This window comes from Cynocephalus volans, chromosome 2 (assembly GCF_027409185.1).
Source record: "Cynocephalus volans isolate mCynVol1 chromosome 2, mCynVol1.pri, whole genome shotgun sequence".
Taxonomy (NCBI): Eukaryota; Metazoa; Chordata; class Mammalia; order Dermoptera; family Cynocephalidae; genus Cynocephalus; species Cynocephalus volans.
In genome coordinates, this window is record NC_084461.1 from 63,358,214 (window position 1) to 63,367,060 (window position 8,847).

The 8,847-nt window shown below is 39.4% G+C and overlaps 1 non-coding gene across 1 annotated transcript; it reads right to left on the minus strand.

Annotated features, from left to right (window-relative positions):
- Positions 1–8,335: 8,335 nt before the first annotated feature.
- LOC134371295 (U6 spliceosomal RNA) lies at positions 8,336–8,441 on the minus strand. Its single transcript, XR_010022736.1, has one exon. It is a non-coding gene; the product is annotated as a U6 spliceosomal RNA (small nuclear RNA).
- Positions 8,442–8,847: the final 406 nt, after the last annotated feature.

Below are 8,847 nucleotides of genomic sequence, written 5' to 3' on the forward strand. Positions count from 1 at the left end.
ACATTTTTTTTCAGGATATTGATTTCTTTGTACATTTCCTCTTTCAGGTCCTGTATACTTTTCCTCATTTCATTATGATGTCTAGCTGTGTTTTCTTGTATCTCATTCAGTTTCCTTAGAATTATCACTCGAAATTCCTTGTCAGTCATTTCAAGGGCTTCTTGTTGTATAGGATCTAGAGTTTGAGATTTATTAACTTTTGGTGGTGTACTTTCTTGATTTTTTGTATTTCTGATATCTTTTTTTGGTGTTTATTCATTGTGGCAGGGGGTTTCACAGTCCACCGGTTTGAGACTAATGACTAATAGTATATTTCTCAGACAAACAAAAACTGCGGGAGTTCACTACCACATGACCACCCTTACAAGAAATCCTCAAGGGAGTACTGGGTTTGGTTCCTGAAAAATAACTACCACTGCCATAAAAACCCAATTTGGTATGGCTACCTCCGTGGCTGCTCAGTTGGCCTCTAGTGCCTTGTGTGTGTGGTGGCCTCGGGTCTTGGGCTTTTCTGGGGAGCCACCTTTCTGGTCAGCTGGGACTCTGCTGGGCTGGTGGATCATGTACCACAGGGTGTGTGATCATTGTTGAGCTTTCACTTCCTGTGCTGGACTTCTCCCTGTTCCGTGTGCTCTAGCCCAGGCTGTTGGATCGTGCAGTGGCGACCCCTCAGGGTGTGTGGTTTCTGTCGAGTCTCCGCCTCCCTGGCCGCATGTCTCCCCACTCTGTGCGCACTGTGCTGGGCTGGGGCGTGTCTTCTGCACCCCTCGTCTATCAGCTGGGCCTTCAAGACCCTGCTTGGCACCGCCTCGCCCAGGAAGTCTACTAGGTTTCTGGTAGGCACAGACGACCGGTCGCTCTGGGTGCCTTTGTAGCACTGTGTAGATCTTTCTCGGGACTTGTTCACCTTTGTATCCCCCCGGTATAAACCGAGTCTAGCGCCCGCCTGCAGCCAGCTCTCCGGCAGGTTCAAGCAGACCTGGGAACTCTCCTACCACACTATTCCCAACCAGAAATTCGTTAGGCGTTTTTCCGAACTGGTGGCCGCAGAGATGGTATCTGCCTCCAAGTAACAGGAAGTTTACCGGGGGTCGGAGTCCAGGATGTGGTGGAGTGACAGTCGGTCCGCCCATACTTCCTTGCCCTCCTGACACTGGCCGGGGACTCTCCACACCACCAACCCGCCAGAGAACCGCGGAGGGAGTGGGAGGGGAGGCCGGCCCGCAGGCTCCGGAAAGCCCCGCGCCAGGCCAAGCAAGTGGGAAGGCTCAGTGACGGCCGAGCCGGGCGGAGCTGCCTGCACCTGGAAAATGGAGGCAGCCCCGGGGCGGTGAGTGGCCTGGTGATGCAGGCGGGAGCCGGGTGGGCATCAGCCCCCCAAACAGGGCTGGTCCAGGGGTCACTCACAGGGTTGTGCCAGGTCGGGCGCTCACTCTCTGCCTCTGGTTTGCCGCCTTCCCCGTTCTCAGCCGCTGCCGCCTCGGGCTGTTCAGTCGCAGCACGGCTCGGGGGCTCCCAGAAATCTTCTTTAATGCCGGCCTGAAACCTCGAATCCTGAATAGGGTAGCTGGTCGCCTTCAGTGCGGCCCTGGCCTCCGGGATCCTGTCTGCATCCACAGCAGCCCTGGCACCATGTTCCCTGTTTCGAGACTCGCTTTTGCAGCTAAGAAACAGTTCTTTTCCTGCTCCGTACTTCAAAGCTGTTGCCTGTAATTGAGGCAGCCTCTCCTGCCAGGGGCAAAGTGGCGGTCACCCCCCACGACCGGCCACCAGCAGCGGTCCTCCCTTAAGGGATGGCGAGAGGAAGGTCCACAAGTTTCCCAGCTTTCTGAGGCCCAGTGGCCGCCTTTTCCGCCTCAGCTACTCCGCGCCAGCCACCGCAGCCACCACCATCTTGAAAACCATCCTTTATAATTTTTTTAAATCACCTTTACTTTTCTATGTCAGACCATGTTTTAAGACCATTTTTTAAACTTATTTCCCCACCTCAGAACTAGGGCAACTTATTATCTTTCATTTGTACTGTTGCACTAACCTCCTCATTCAAGTCTTCACTCCAGTCTCTCCAATATACACTGCTGACGAGATTATTTTCTAGGAGAGCACTCAATATCACATCAAATTCAGACCCTGCAAAATCAAAGCACTGTACCCTCCAAGGAAACATCATCCATTAAAGAGAATCTCAAGACTTACCAGAAATACTCTTACTCTTCTTGCTAGACTTGAACCTGAGAGCTTTTGAGGCTGGAGTACCCACAGCCATCTTGCCTGGAGATGCCTGGGCTGCACTTGGAGTAAGAAAAAGAAGCCAGTACAACAACAGGCAGAGCAGAGAGCTAGCCTGATGATATCTTGAAGGCCTGAATTTACCTGAATAAAAGTCAGATCTACCTCCTGGACTTTTCAGTAACATGACCCAATAAGGTCCTTTTTTCAGGCCAGCCAGTTTGCATAGGGTTTCCTGTCTCTTATGACCCAAAGAGTCACAGCAAATATATGCTTTATAAATTTGCTTTAGCAGTACCTCTTAAAACTTTAACTCTGAGAAGTTAAACTTGTATAATGAAATATTATTGGTATGGTGAAGCTGGAATGGCACGTAAGTCTCGTGACTTCATATTTAATTCTCTCTATCTCTCCTCTCTCTTTAAATTACCTAAATAGGTAACACAATCACATGATTCAAAATCACAATACAAAAAGTGGTCAATAATATAATGTCCCCCATCTGCCCTACTTCACATGGGGGGCTTCTTATGTATCTTTCTTCTTTTAAAAGGTACAGTATATACAAATACAAATATACAGTTTTACATATTCCACTTTTGAGACAAAAAAGATGATATTTACACTTGGGACCTTTTTTTTTTTTTTAGTTAACAGTATATATTGGAGATCTTGCCATATTAGTAACAAAAACAAAAGAAAATACTTATACATTTGGCCCTTGAACAACTTGGGGGTTAGACGCACAGACCTCCATGCAGTCAAAAATCCACATATAACTTTTGACTCCTCAAAAACTTAATTACAAATGTCCTACTATTGACCAGAAGCTTTACCGAAAACACAATTAACACATATTTTGTATGTTATAAGTATTATTTATTGTATTATTACAATAAAGTAAGCTAGAGAAAATAAAATGTTATTAAGAAAATCATAAAGAAAAGAAAATACATTTACAGTATTTATTGAAAAAATTCCACTAATTAGGTGGATTCACAATTCAAACCTGTGTTGTTCAAGGGTCAACTGTACAGTGCTTAATTTATGCCAGACACTATTTCCAAATGCTTTACATATATTAACTATTTAATCATGGTAATAACTCTATGGATAGGTACTATTATTATCTTCATTTCTATATATTATTATTTATATATTATTATATAGATAGTATATTTCTATATATAATCTATATATTATTATATTATATCTCTATATTATATAATATATATAATATACAATATATTTATATCTCTATATATTATTATATAGAGATATAAATATATAATATATATGAATATGTATATTTATTTCTATATGTATTACCTATATATTATTATGTTATTCTATATAATAATATACGTATGAATAAGTATATTATTATCTTTATATCTATATCATAGATGAGAAAACTGAGGCATAGAAAAGTAAGTAGTGGAGCTAGGAAGTGAAACCAGGCAGTCTGACTCCAGAATTCAGGCACTAAATCATTTTGCTAAACACATGGGTAATACAGTACATAGAGAGCTCCTTTTTTTTTTTCTTTTTTTTTTTTAACAGTCACACAGTATTCTTATATGCAGATATAACATGACATGCTATTGATGAACAAATGGGTTATTGCCAATAATTTGCTATTACAAATAATGATGAAATGAATAACCTTGTGCATAAATAATTTCAGCTGCAGGTATAAAACTTTGGGTAAATTCCCAGAGGTGGAACTTATGGGTAAAGGGACATATGTGTTTTAATTTTGACAGATATTATGAAATTGTTTTCCATATGAGTTATAACAATTTACACTCCCACCACCAATGTATGAGTATTCGTTTCCCTGTGCCCTGATGTTGGAGAGTTTTATCAAACTTCTATATTTTTACCTATCTAATAAGTAAACAATACTATCTTGGTGCAGTTAAAATTTTGTTTTTTCATTGAAGAAAAGTGCACAAATCACAGGTGTAGGAATTTCACAAAGTGACATCTATGGAACCAGCTCGGGAAACAGAATTTATCAGCACCTATTCTATGGTTTGAATGTGTCTCCCAAAGTTCATGTGTTTGAAACTTAATTCCCAATGCATTAGTGTTGGGAGGTGATTAGGTCATGAGGGCTCTACCTTCATGAATGGATTAATGTTGCTATTGTGAACATATGCTCATCATAAAAGCAAGGTTGGCCCTCTCTTGTTCTCTTGTTCTTCCACACCCTTGCCCTTCTGTCTTCTACCATGGGAAGACTCAGTACAAAGGCCCTCAGCAGATGCTGGTGCCCTGCTGTTGGACTTCCCAGCCTCTAGAATCATGAGCCAAATAAACTTTTATTGCTTATAAATTATCCAGTCTCAGATATTCTGTTGTAGCAACACAAAACAGACTAAGACAATCTAGAATCTCCTTGCTCTGCTCCTCTAGTTCCTCCCCAGCCAGGTATAATAACTATCCTGACTTCTAACAATGCAGATTTGTTTTACCTGTTTTAAAGCTTCACGTAAGTCAAATCATACAGTATCTACCACTTGGTGTTGGCGGGTTTTTTTGCTCAAAATTATATTTGTAAAGTTTACCCATACCGTTGCGTGTTGTTGCAGCTCATTCTCATTACTAAATAGTATTCTATTCTGTAAATATACCACATTACTTATCCATACTAGTGTTTATGGAAATTTGGATAATTTGGAGTTATTACAAATATTCTTGTACTTATATTTTGTTGAATAAATGTCCACACTTCTGTTGGATATATATCTAGGGGTGTGATTGCTTGGTCATAGAATATGCATATATTAAGCTTCAGTAGATACTGCCAAAGAGTTTTTCAAAATGGTTATACCAATTTATGTTTCCACTAACAGCACATGAAAGTTTCAGTAGTTGTACATCTTTATCAACATTTCCTATTGTTTTCCTCTTTTAAGATTTTACATTTTAAAAGATTTTTAAAAGTGTTTGCATTTCCCTGATGACTAATGACATTCAGCACCTTTTAAAAATGCTTATCAGCCATTGGGATATCCTTTATTCTGAAGTGCTTGTTCAATAATAATTTTTTCTTTGTGTTTTTTGTCTCTTCCATAATGATTTGTAGGAGTTCTTTATACATCCTTGATGAGAATCCTTCATCAAATGTATTATAGTTATCTTCTTCTACTCCGTTGATTGCTTTTTCATTCTTTAAATGAACTGAAGTTCTTACTTTTAATGAAGTCTAACAAATAGTATATTTTAGTATATTAGTATATTATGTATATATCTGTATATTTCACGTCCTGTTTGAGATATCTTTGCTTACCCTAAGGTCATAAAGTTGCTTTCCTATGCCTTTCACATTTTGATCTGCAATCAATCTGGAATGTGATTGTAGAGATCAAGGTAGGAATTCAATCTTTTATATTCTGGGTATTGTAGGATTTTATTTTGTCTTTGGCTTTAACCTGTTTGACTATATGTGCCTATGTCCATTTTTCTTAATATTTATCTTTATTGATAATAAGGGTTCTTGGGGATCACTGTTTGATGTTTGTTGAGCTTCCTGAATTTGTGGGTTGGTGTTTTTCACCGGGACTTGAAAATTCTTAACCAATAGATTTTCAAATATTATTTCTATCTCATTCTCTCTTTATTCTTCTGAGTCTCTAATTGCATGTATGTTAGACCTTAAAACTGTATCCTAATTTATCTTAATCTATTTTTCCCATTAATTTTTATGTGACTTAGTTTGGATTTTGTTCTAATGACCTGTCTTCCAGTTCAATAATCCTGTCTTCTGCTGTATTCAAAACACTATTAAACCCTTCCATTGAGTTCTTAATTTCAGATATTGTATTTTTCATCTGTAGGATGTCCATTGGATTTTTAAAGGTTTTAATTCTATGTTGTAATCCTCAATTTTTTTCATTAAAATTTATTCCATCTATTTTCTTGAATATATTAATCACAGATACTTTAGAGTCTTTATCTGCTAACTCCAATATCTGGATCTCGGATGTGTATGTTTATTGCTACTTTTTCTCTAGGTTGAGCTAGTATTGCAGTTTCAGTAAAATTCAATTTACCATGAGTTTTCTCTTGTCCCTAGGATGTGACTCTCCAAGGCTTTCAGCGGAGGCCCTAAACATTTTTGTTTTCACCGTAGTGAGACAGTGGGAATTTCTACTCTGCTTTTCAGGGATTTTGCCTTAGCTCTTTAGCCACTTACTGTGCAGCTTCAGAATTTGGTACATGTCTTGAGGAGGAATCTGGCTGTATGTTTGAGAAAACCCCTTAATCCTTTGATTTTAATATTCCAATGCTATCCCCCACCTGAATCCCCAGAAGTGGCCCTCTGACTGGAACCAAGCCTAAACCAACAACCTCTATGTGTGCCCAGATTAAAAGTTACAGGGAAAATTCATTTGAAGATGATCAGTGTCAATGCTCTCCTCTCTCAAGTCTTCTGATACCCACCTGTTGTTCTCATCTCATTTACCTAGCAGACCTTCATCTCACAAGCATCCTGAAATGGCAAAATATTCTTCTGGGCTTTCTTGGGATTTTAGCTTATCTTTTTTAGTCTCCCTCCTCATATAGCTTCCAAGTGTTGAGCAAATCCCTTGGTGGAGAAACCACCCAGATAAATTTTAGGCCCTTCAAGTTTCCACTTCTGTCATTCCAGCCCTGCACAACCACTGAAGACTGTTGTTTTCTCTGTGCCCAAGAATCAATTCTCTGAGTCAAACCCAGATTCTCACTCTCAGGCCTTCTCCCACAATCAGCAAATGCTTCTAGGGATAGCTTTTAGCTCGCCTCCGAAACATTTTCTCTCTCTGGACTTATCAGCCCCATTGCCATGGCAGTTCTCTGATGCCTTTAAATATGCAGTTTTTTGTAATTTATCTGGCTTTCCCAAATACTATATCATGACTATGTAGGGTTTGTCCCAGGAATCAATCAATCAATATAATTCAACAAATGAACAGACAAAATATTAAAGGGAATAGGTTCAGAAAAAGTAACCAACAAAATTTAGCACCCATTCATTATTTAATAAAACATTCTCAGCAAACTAGGAATAGACGGCAAATCCCTTAAATTCACAAAAAACACATGTGAAAAATGTACTTCTAACATGATATTTAATGGTGATAGAAGGAACAAGCAAAATGTCTGTTTTCACCAATCTATCAATATTTTATTGGAGATACTAACCATTGCAAAAGGGCAAGAAAAAAAAAAAAAAGCACAACAATCACAAAGAAAGTAAAACTGTCCCTATTTCCAGATAATATGATGGTTTATTCCAAGGACTCTTAAACAACTATTAGAACTAATAAATAATTTAGTAAGGTCTGAGAATACAATGTTAATATAAAAAAATTATTGTATTCTCATAACAGCAGTAAACAATTGGAAAATGAAATTTTAAAAATCTCATGTATAATAGTGCCAAAAACTATAAGATACTTAGGAAATAATCTAACAAAAGTCATCTAAGACCTTGTATTAGTCCTTTTCTGTTGCTTATAACAAAATACACAGAACTGTGTAATTTGTAAGAAAATGAAACTTATTGCTTACAGTTTCAGAGAAGTCCAAAAGTCCAGGGAACACTTCTGGTGAGGGTCTTCTTTGGTGGTGGCTTTACAGCAATGAAGGGAGTAAAGCTACACGACCACACCAGTTGTCAGGCTCTTTTACCTGCCCGTAATCCTGCCCCAACCGGGCCAGTTGTCGAGCTAGGACTAGGTCTGGAGCTCACAGATCCCTCAAGCCCGTTCCAGACTGGGTCACAAACCCTTCACATGCCAGGCTGGGTCACCAGACCACTTCACGCAGGTCTATGAGCTAGGTAACCGGCAAACAGGTCCTTGGAAGCTGCAGGTTGGAAAGGCATGGCCGCTTGTGCAGCATCGGCCACCCGAGGCAGTAGTCAGCAAATGCTCGGCAAGATTCTGAATATCTGAGGGGCCCTGACCGTTTTCCTCTATTTTCCCACCAAAGGCTCTCGCATGGCAGAAAATGGCAGAGCAGAGAGAAACAGAGACTCTCACGGGCTCTCCTTTTCTTTTCTTTTTCCATTTTATTTTTATTAAGCACTACATAACACACTGCATGCTACGTAAAAAATACGGAATGCTTCAGAATTTGCATGTCATCCTTGAGCAGGGGCCGTGCTAATCTTCTCTGTATCATTCCAATTTTAGTATATGTGCTGCTGAAGTGAGCACTCAAGTGCTCTATTTTTAAAGCCATCAGAACTATGCCCATAAACTAGGGTATGGCCCTTGCAATCCAGTCACCTCCTCAAGGACCCACCTTTCAATCATTGCATTGGGATTTCCCATTCTCTCAACACTGTCAACGTAGGGGCCAAGTTTCCAATATCTGGAACTTTGGGGGACACAATTTACACTTCAATGAGTTTGGGAGCGAGGGACATTCAATCAACAGCAGACTTCTACAGTGAGAACTACAAAACACTGCTAAGAGAAGTTAAAGACTTAAATAGGTGGAAAGATATATTCATTGTTTGGGATATTGTTAAGGTTGTAATTCTCCCTAAATTGGTGTAAAGGTTTAACACAGTCCCCTATCAAAATTCTTGAAGTTTTAAAAATTAGAACTGATAAGCTA